Source organism: Neophocaena asiaeorientalis, unplaced genomic scaffold (assembly GCF_003031525.2).
Source record: "Neophocaena asiaeorientalis asiaeorientalis breed wild unplaced genomic scaffold, Neophocaena_asiaeorientalis_V1.1 scaffold330, whole genome shotgun sequence".
Lineage (NCBI taxonomy): Eukaryota > Metazoa > Chordata > Mammalia > Artiodactyla > Phocoenidae > Neophocaena > Neophocaena asiaeorientalis.
This window is the reverse complement of record NW_020175667.1, coordinates 3,536,579-3,547,257: the sequence shown is the minus strand read 5'-3', so window position 1 is coordinate 3,547,257 and position 10,679 is coordinate 3,536,579. Positions and strand designations below refer to the sequence as shown.

Genomic DNA, 10,679 nt, shown 5'->3' with positions numbered 1-10,679 from the left:
CATAACTCATGCCCATTGCTCTCATGATTTCCTCCCACTGGGTGGGGGTGAGAAACCCCAGCAAGAGTGGGTAGGGGTAGACAGCCCAAGTCCACCTCTTCTGATGAAGAAAATGGATGAAATAAAACTCAGGGAAGGTGCTTCACTTATCCAAAATGAGTCTCGAAATCTGAAGGAGATTGTAGAGAGTTGGAATGTATGGTTTCCTTCCTGATATAATTAATTCACTTCTAGAAATAGAATCAAACCTTTCTGGAGTTTGCTTTTAAGGACAGACCAAGGTGCCATTTAAAGATTCATCCTGAAAGAACCCAAAGGAACCCTGAAGCCAGCCTCCAGCAGCTGCAGAAACAGTCAGGTAGTTCTCAGAAAACTGCCTGGGAAGGAGCTATAAGTCCTGGTTTTCTGGGAACATCACATTGAGACAATAATTCAACTTTATTGGGGCTTTTGGGGGTCCATATATTGAAATAAAATTTCATGTTGAAAATAATATTCCATAACTTGCGCAATTCTCTTACATATTAGAGTTCATGGGTATAATCTCCCTGGAAGATGGGGAGTCGGTAAGAACTGGAAATTTCCAGTCTTAAGTCATTTATGTGTAACACAACTAAATAAAATGTTTGTCTTAGATGATTCTGTATATAAAACTAAACATTCCTTGAATGATTATATAGAAAACTAGTTTGTTCAGATAATTCCTATTCTTTTTTTTTTTTTTTTTTTGCGGTACACGGGCCTCTCACTGCTGTGGCCTCTCCCGTTGTGGAGCACAGGCTCCGGACGTGCAGGCTCAGCAGTCATGGGTCACGGGCCTAGCCGCTCTGCGGCATGTGGGATCTTCCCGGACCGGGGCACGAACCCATGTCCCCTGCATTGGCAGACAGACTCCCAACCACTGCACCACCAGGGAAGCCCAACCCCTATTCTTGATTCATTGTATGAGGTTTGGTGTGTGTGTGTTTCTACTATATCAACTGCCCAGAGATATGTAAAACCCCTCATGTCCTCAGTTCAGCAAGGAAGCCAAATGGAGTTGGGTTCATTCCATTTTCTCTAAACATAACTGCCTCATTGTGCACAGTAAATTAGAAAATTTAATGAATAATGAAAATTAAAATGTAAGCAGAGAGAAGTAACTTTTCTACCCAGAGTCACCACTGAAGACCCACACAACCAAGAGTGTGGCATTTGCCTGTCATCTGCTTTTCTGACCATAGGGAGTAGCTCAAGTGACAGGCACACAGATGGACACATTGTATGATTAATGGCATCAACCAGGCCTGGTGGTGAATATGCAGGAAATGGCAACAGACATGAGCTAGTTCCCTTTTTGGTTTAATATTCTTTCCAAGGTTTGCAGTTGAGAGTGATTAGGAAAAATTCCAGCCATCTTTGCTAGAAAATCTGAAGACACCCTTCCTTCTTTCTCCAGCATCACTTGCCAAGACCAAACCTTTAGTGGGAAGATATATCAGCCTTCAGATTGGCCCACCAAAATTATTCTCCCTGCCTCCCTCCCTCCTTCTCTTCCTTCATTCCTTTGTCTCTTTCTTTGTTCTTTTTTTCCCCCTTGCCTTCTGCTTTTCTCTTCTTTCTCCCAAGAAAGAAGTTGTCTCATTGTCTCATCTCAGCAAGCTCAGGGTGCAGACTGGTCCGCCAGAATGGGCTCTCCGAAGGATCTCTGAGGAAGAGATGAATGTGCAGATTTGAGCAGGGTCAGAGCACGCAGCATGAAGACCTATAGCAACTCCCAACTTAACACCCTTTGACTCTACCCCAGCCACCTTCTGACCAAACAGGTTGTTCCTGAGCATGGCTCCTCTATTGCATCAAGAACACAGGAGACCAAGACTCCATCATTTAAAACGGACCAAACTTGGGAATTCCATGGTGGCCTAGTGGTTAGGATTCCAGGCTTGCACTGCAGTGGCCCAGGTCCAGTCCCTCGTTGGGGAACTGACATCCCACAAGCCACACAGCACAGCCAAAAAAATAAATTAAAAAATAAAAGTGTTTAAGAAAAAAAAAAAGAATTACTTTACACTAAAAAAAAAAGAACAAAACTTGAAGCCATAGCCTCAGGATCATGCCCAAAGTTGAGAATCCTTTCCTTTACTGGTTTTTAAATTTTAATTTATTTTAAATCGACATGTAAAAGGTAGGAAAGGGTAAAACCTCTTCCTCCAGTCCTATCTCCCAGCCCCTCCCATCCAAACTCACCAGCACCCTTTCTTTAAATCAATAGAATTTTTTTTGGAGGAATTTTAGATTTATAGGAAATTTGAGTTTCTGTATATCCCCTCACACCCCTCCCCACCTTGCCCACCTAATACCATCTTGCATTGGTGTGGTACATTTGTTACAATTGATGATCCAATACTGATACATTATCATTAGCTAAAGTTCATAGTTTACATTAGGGTTCATTTCGTGTTGTATGTTCTGTGGGTTTTCGCAAATATATAATGATATGTATCCACCATTAGGGTATCATATGGAATAGCTTCACTGTCCTAAAAATTCCCTGTGTTCTACCTATTCATCCCTCTCTCCTTATGAAACCTCTGGCAACAGCTGATCTTTTTACTGTCTCTATAGTTTTGCCTTTTCCATAATGTCATATAGTTGGAATTACATGCAGTGTATGTAAGTTTCCTCCATGTCTGTTCATGGCTCACTTCTTTTTATTTTCACATAATATTCCAATGTCTGGTGTACCAAGGTTTGTTTATCCATTCACCTACTGAAGGATATCTTGACAAGTACTAAGTTTTGCCAGTTATGAATAAGGCTGCTATATACACCCATGTACAAAGTTTTGTATGTACATAAATCTTCATCTCATATGAATACATATCAAGGAATGTGTGATTGCTAGATCATATGGGAAGAGTGTGTTTAGTTTTGTAAGAAATTGCCTGTCTTCTAATCCAATGTGTTTCTTGGAGTTTTAAAGTACATATTAGTTAGCACAATAGGTCCCTAGCAAATATGGAGAACCAGAACAAATCTTGGGGGACACCGAGGCAAGAGCTGGGGCCATTTGGAGGAACAAAGAGTCGCTCTTAAGAACATGAACTTGATCAAGCTACAGAGGTTCATGCCTTGCCTTGGTGACTTACTTGCTCTGTGACCTCAGGCAACTTACTTAACCTTTCCATGCTTCTATTTCCTCAACTGAAATTAACTTGGTAATAGTACCCAGACTCTAGGGTTCTGAGCATTACCTGAGATATCTCATGCATGTCTTAGCACTTCACTTAGTAAAAGTGCTCAGTAAAAGTTCATTATTATTATATCTTATTACAAACACCAGCATCTCTTCCACCACCACCTCCCACACATGTATAGCCAGTATATTCTTTAGTGATGAATTTGTATAACAATTCACTCAGGTACAGAATGATTTTGTACATTGTGAAATCTGGTGAGAAAAAAATGTGCAGCAGCTAAAATAAAAGGAAGCCTAAACTAGAAAGGAAATGTCTTTAAGTGCGGAGCTTTTGGTGCACAGAATAAATTCTCTCGCTCTACTCTAGCCCTTGACTCTCAACAGTGTCTTTTTGGCTCAGAATCCTCCGGGGTAAGTCCTGGATTATGAAATGCCCTCTCTCTGGTAGCCTGCCAAAGCCTGCTCCACAGACACCCCGGCTAACCTGGCACTGCTGACAGTGAGAAGCCTCCTCACTCCGAGGGCCTGACTAATGCTCATGTATTTTCCTTTCTCAGACAGTTCCACAGGCAGGCAAGACAAGGGCCATTAAGCAATCCATATGGTAATTTTTTTTTCTATTTCTTTGGGCAATTCTTCTAGGATGACATAATTATATGTGTTAACAATGAAAAATAAGTGCGCTGTACTGTATGTTTGAATTGGGTTTACTCTGGAAATTAACCAACCAACAAACAAAAATTCTCTCCTATGCTTTCCTGACTAATAATCTATGACTCCCACAATGCCCTCACACCAGTGGAAAAGGAAACATTTGAGTGTTTCGACCAGCTGATTTACCTTCATGATATCAGATAACTACAGTTTTCCTGTCTTAACTGCATGAGTGGGGTTTAGGTGTCATGAGGTCAGAGCATATGGAATTTTTTTTAAACTAAGGGTAAGCAATGAAACCTGATAACTTATTCAGGGCATATGGCTCAAAAGCAAGCAGTCACTAATGTAAGTCATATCGCATGAATAAAGCACGACATTAAGGGCACATTTAGATCAAAATATTTTGGAGTAACTGTAAAACTGAAATATGACAACAGAGCTCAGAATTCTACTTAGGAATTACAAAGAGGTAGGTTAGAAAAGTTGAACTGTAGGACATGTGGGTCTGCTGGAGTCTTCCAAAGGGATGGTGACAGCCAGGTATTAAGACTGTTTAGCCCATCAGTCCTGTGAGAACAGGAAGACGGCAGAGGATCAGAATAAGCAGGGTCTTTCTCGTTCCGCTCTCCCACACGCACACAAGTGTCTTGCAGTTCCTGGCGCAGCTTAATAGAGTTGTGAGAAAAAGAAAGGAAGGACAAAGGAAAGAAGGAAAGAATCGGCCCCAAGGGGAGGTCTCCCACTCTAAATTTGCTTTAGATGTGCTAGGGCCCAGGGAAATCTATCTAGATTTTCTAAAACCTTCTGGGCTTTAAGGTCCAGCCTGCTGAGTTTGGATAATGATTAACAGCACAGTATCAAGAATCAGACAATAGTAACCAACTTGGACTTCTGGCTCCACCTTTTACTAGTCCTATGAAATTGAGCAGTTCCTCTCTAAGCCTGAACTCCCTTGGTTGTAAAACAGAAATAATTATAGCAACATACCTCCTCCAGCTGCTGTAAGGATCACAGAAAATCAGTGCTTGACACAGTCTCTGATGCACAGTAAGTGCTCAGTCTAGGTCGTTACTGCACTATTGTTGTCATCATTGCTATTTTGAGTTGACTATCCCAGTTATGGATATTCTTCTATCTGGAACGGGAAATAGGCAGGAAAGAAATTAGTAGTATCAGGGTTCAGGCATGGACACTGGGGTTAAGTGTTTCAGCATCCTTAGATACCACCAGCTGTGCTGCTCTGTTATTTAATTCAGTTCAACAAGTGTGTTTTGAGTCCCTTCTTTGTAGAAAACTCAGGAAAAGTTTCTGGGAAGTGTTCCAGGATCCAGGGGACCTGGTGATATCCCTGCCTGACAAGCACTTTGCCTGCACAAGGGGATTCCACAAATGTGGCTATTCAGTTAGCGGTGTCACATGAAGTTGGAGATAGCCTCTCAAAATATCAGATTGGCCTCTATGAATCTGAATTAGCACGCACATTATCCTAACCCCTATTCTCCTTCTCCCCCAAATATAGATGATAGATAGATAGATATAGTATTTTAATAAAACAATTTCAGTTTAGAATCTCTTCTAAGTTAAAAATTTAATTATTAATACAAACTGTATTAAAATATGTCTAAGCAAAAGAGTTTTGTCCTATATATCCCTTGAGGAAAACACGGTTTCAAGTGTTTAAGCAACATATCAACCTAAAGAATGAAGGCACTGGTCCCGTGCTGTTTGTCTCTGCACCCAAAGCATTTCCCTGCCTCTGTGAGAACGTGGGTGAGTCACGGCTCTGTAATGATTTGGCATATAACTTCTGCTTCAACTTTCATTTTTTCTGGTATAAAAGAATATTAAGGCCAGAAACTGAATGATGGTCTAAGACCCTACACTGACTCCTCAACCAAGCTTCAGAATACTTTCTTACATTTGCAAAAGAGCACCTATATCTTAGATATCTCTCCTGACCACTTGCCTTCGTTAGGCCAAACAAAAATAAAATTAGGGGATCAAATAAGATATATAAGCAGATAGACTAGTAAACTGAGATGTTAAACTCATTCATCAAGAATATTTGGAAGAAGGATGCGGGCTCAAATTGCCTTCTTGATGTCCAGTAAATCATGACTCCATGAGGCAGAAATACGCTGGGCTCCAAGGAGCCTTATTCTAGCAAATTTTGTTCTCAACTTGAAGCTGAATGTCCCTTGTTCTCCTGTCAGTCATGGAGACGTGGATAGATGAATGGAGGGGCCCTGGGGCTTTTGCCTTCAGGTGCAGTCAGAGCCCTGCAATTATTTTTCTGTACCAGTGGGAAGATGGGCAGGGGGATCTTGACTCTGACCTTTAATTTTTACTCATTGTCAACAGAGTGATCCTCCCCCTGCATGGGAAAGCTAAAACGTTGTTTAATTTTTATGACTTTCATGGTTTTGACTAAAAAAAAAAAAAAGGTTTTGAGAGCTAGTATTAAAAGTACTACATATCTGGGACTTCCCTGGCAGTCCAGTGGTTAAGACTTTGCCTTCCATTGCAGGGTGGGTAGGTTCAATCTCTGATCAGGGAGCTAAGATCCCACATGCCTTGTGGCCAAAAAAAAACCCCAAAACATAAAACAGAAACAATATTTTAACAAATTCAAGAAAGACTTTAGTAATGATCCACATCAAAAAAAATATAGTACTACATATCTGGAAAGGAGTTGTCTATGGTATCTCTAAGTTGTATGTGCCTGATGCTGAAAGGAGTACCCTTAAAGAAAAAAATCTCTCCATACCAGGTGAGCCTCTGCCAGTTTACAGATACAGTAACCGCCATTATACCCAGCTAGTCCCCCAGGGCTGCCCATATTCCATATTCTGGTCCTCACATAGGGAGGAGGTTCCAGGGATGTAGATGTTTGGTGTATACTTGAATTTCTAATGGTCCTCTTTCTTGAAATCCTAAGGTGACTTCAAAGTATTTTACTGTAATGATTTCAAGTCTATCTAATCTTTACTAGATTTAGGGAAAAGAACATCAAATACTGTCCTTAGTTGTGTTTTCAAAGCAATACCTGTCACTCCAAGCCCTGATGTCCTCACTAGTGAACTCTTCCTTAGAACCCTGCCCTTCAACCCTCCAGCTCTCCTGGACTTCCTTCAGCTTGTCTGCCACAAACCCTGTTTGCTTTATGGATGACTTTTTCTCTTCCTAACTCCTTCTTCTCCTGGCTGACTTCCACCCATCCCTCATGCATCAGCTTGAACACGGCTTCCCAAAGGAAATCTTCACAGCCTCCTCAACTAAGACGTGGGCTCTTTACCCACGCTCCACTGGTTCCTATACAATGACTTCTAAGGCACTTCATGCAATTGCTTTTTGGCTGCATGTTTCTTGCTCTGAGTTCAGAGACTATTTCTGTCTTTACACATGGTAGGTGCTCGATAATCTTTGATGGAAGTAAAAGAGAGAGAAGATATGGAGAAAGAGAGAGAGGAAGGAAGGGAAAGAGGGAGGGAGGGAGGAAAGAACATGAGAGAAAGGGCAAAAAAAGCATCACTGCAGAGGCATTCCTAATTTGTCATAGCCCCCACCATGTGGCCTCTCCACTCCTCTTTTTCTCTCCCTGCTCTATCATCTCCTCTTCATGGAAACACCATAATTAAACAAAATTACAACCATCCTTGCCTCAGTGTGTACCACAATTTGATGTGTCTTTTTTTTTTTGGTCCTTCTGGGTCCTGCCTCCACAATTTAAATATACAATTTCAAAGCCAATTTACTAAACAAACACAAAGCATCATATCTCTCTCACATACATCTCAATAAATAACTCACAAAATATGTTTTGTTAAAATATAATTTTTTCACTTAAGGTTTGAAAATCTTACACAAGTTTTCTTGTCACCAAATAAGTCCAAATTGACAATGACATTACATAACTAAGAAAAACACTAGAAATAATATTATTTGGGGGTACAGATGGAGATGAGGTATATCTTGGCAAAAATCTAGAGAAAAATGTGATGTTTGTATAGTTGGGCATTTTATATATAATTTGATTTCATTAGTAACTAATGCTTGAGATCTCCATTTATTTAATAAAATAGATGTCTATTCTATTAAATAAAAAGAAGGCTTCACCCCACACCCAGGGGATGTCGAAATTAGAACAATTAATGCCAAAGCCCCTTTAGGTCATTTTCTAAAGGATAAAAAATCCCCAACTGTATAATGCTGTAAAAGGGAACATTGCACTGTATGTGAATATGAACTAGATAAAATTTTTTCAAAGCAACTTTCCTTTGTCTTCCATGAATTTTCCTTTTTTTTGTTCAGAGAAATCAAGAAGATAAAAAAATAAGAGCGAGCATAGTACCATAGCATTATAGAGGAGAATAATCCATGTTCATTTGCATTACTGTCTCCATTTTTCACTTTCTCACCTTAAAGAATGTAGTTCAGGGATGGCAGAGCTCCAGAGCAGGGCAAGAAACCAAGCAGTGTAGATTCACTCATGACGAGAGATTTCAAAAGTTAAAATTACTAAGTCAGGGCTGGAAAATAAGAGATTTACTTAGGCATTAAAGATAGGTACTGGGCAGTGAAGCTGATAGATCCTTATTACATTGTCCCATAAGAGACTGAGCCACTCAGAGAAGTTAATGTTAAAGAAATTTAAAGCAAGTTATAGGAAATACTTCTTCACCTGGTAGAATGCATTCTGAGGAATTTGCTGCTACAGGCAGTCATAAAATCAATCACTGAGTTGCATTTTTCAAAAGGGCAGAATAATGTATGACCCACTCTTCTGACTAGTTGGGGAAGATAAAAGCAATCAATTCACCTGCTTCTAGAAGATCATAGTTGATTACAAGTGGGGTCAGGAAAAATATGTCTCCCACCCTTGATCAGGATAATTAAAAAGTGTTTGCCCGTGCTCATATGTCCTGGAAGGAAAGTGGAAATAGGATGTAAAGTTCAAATGACCTGATCTAATATGACAAACATTTGTTGACAGGGACAAAAAATTAAACAATACAAAAAAAAAAACTATTCCAGGAACTAATTATAGATGTTCCTAAAATATTTTTCATAAAAACATTTTTTCTGATAATATAAATATTACATGATGTTTTTGTTCTTGAATCTGATTTTCCTTTTTTTTTTTTTTTGTGGTACACTGTCCTCTCACTGTTGTGGTCTCTCCTGCTGCGGAGCACAGGCTCCGGACACGCAGGCTCAGCGGCCATGGCTCACGGGCCCAGCTGCTCCGCGGCATGTGGAATCTTCCCGGACCGGGCCACGAACCCGTGTCCCCTGCATCGGCAGGCGGACTCTCAACCATTGCGCCACCAGGGAAGCCCTTGAATCTGATTTTGACCAGTATTCTCACAGAGTAAATCTGCCAAACTTGAAAACAGTTAACAAGCATGACTTTTTCCCAATGGAAATTAGAGTTTAGTCAGAAGTTATGCATGCACTGGAAATGTTAGCAAGGCAATGTTAATTCGGAGGTTGTCAGGTAGAAGATCAGTAACAAACTCCCTGGATAAAGGCATCACAGTTTAAAATAAGCTTCTTTTTATTTAATCTGCCCCACCTCTTTAACTTTTTTTCTTGAAATTGTAGTGTATTCTCTAGAATTTCACTTTATGCTACTACACGTGCTTCAAAAGCCATATTGCTCCTTCGATATCCTAATGTATGAGCTTCTGAAAGAGACACTCAAAAAAGGCATTTCAGGGATGGTTGGAACCTGCATTTTCATTTGGGGACAAAAGAATGTCACACCACCTACAAAAAGGAGAAATTTTGTTTTAAAAAATTACAAAGTAAAATAAAATCCTGAATAAGTCATAATAAAACCTAGTCCTTGAAGTTCAACAAAGTGTAGCAGCGCTGAAAAGGCAAAGAAAAGTCATCATTGTCACCTCCTGGAAACCAGGAAGTGTTACTGACTTTAACAGACAGTGACCTCTCTAGTTTCATTACTCATGTTAAAGAAAAAGCAAAAGTAAAGAAAAGGTGTCTGGAAGTTCTTTCATGGTAAACCTCCATAACTTGCAATAGTAGTTATAAGTTGAGCTTAAGGACATCTTTATTTTCATAAGCACATTTTATTAAAACATTGTCTTGCCCCAAAATTTTTAAAACGAAAGAGTAAATGTCTTATAATAATACATTAATTTCAGGAGAATTTTCTATAGTTGCTATGGCACTGTTGGAAGCTCTACAGGCATTCCTGAATCAGCTCATGGGACACCTCACTGCTACAAGCGCTCCTTGTGGAAGGGATATTACCTGAAGCCAAGCTCCCTGGGTTTCAGTCCAGGAAAGGCATCAGCTGAGTTCATTGGGCAGATCATTTCACTCTCCTTTCCTCAATATCCTCACCTATAAAATGGGTAGAACAATAGTGCCTATACCACAGGATTGTTTAAATCAATATAAAGTAACTAAAACTGTGCCTGGTATATAGTAGTGCTCAGGCGTTGTTATTTTCCTTCAATACCCAGAAAGTCTGGGTTTTAAAGGAAATCATCTTTCACCTAGGACAGAATGGGACAGCGGAGGTCATTTCCTCTTTCGTGGAGTTGGGTGTAGGAATGGGAGAAGTTTCCATTGTTACTCTCTCTCCCCATTCTCGTCCCTACCCTTTCTTCTGCCTTCTCTCCTGCCAGGTTTCTCCTTATATTCTGTGCTCCACAATCCAGCTAAGTTTGCTCACTCCTCACAGACCTTGCATCTGCTCTTCCCTTGGCCTGGAATAGTTGCTTCCTCTCTCCCCACACCAAACCCTGCATGGCTAATTCACAATAATCCACCAGCCCTCTCGCTGGATGTCATCATTTCTGAGAAACGCCCCCTA

At 40.3% G+C, this 10,679-nt stretch overlaps 1 long non-coding RNA gene across 1 annotated transcript; it reads right to left on the bottom strand.

Annotated features, from left to right (window-relative positions):
- Window positions 1-1,325: 1,325 nt before the first annotated feature.
- LOC112390582 (uncharacterized) lies at window positions 1,326-8,346 on the bottom strand. The gene is made up of 3 exons (XR_003001300.1): window positions 8,254-8,346; window positions 4,823-4,970; window positions 1,326-1,687 (listed from the first exon to the last, which is right to left on the bottom strand). It is a non-coding gene; the product is annotated as an uncharacterized LOC112390582 (long non-coding RNA).
- Between the last annotated feature and the right edge of the window lie 2,333 nt (window positions 8,347-10,679).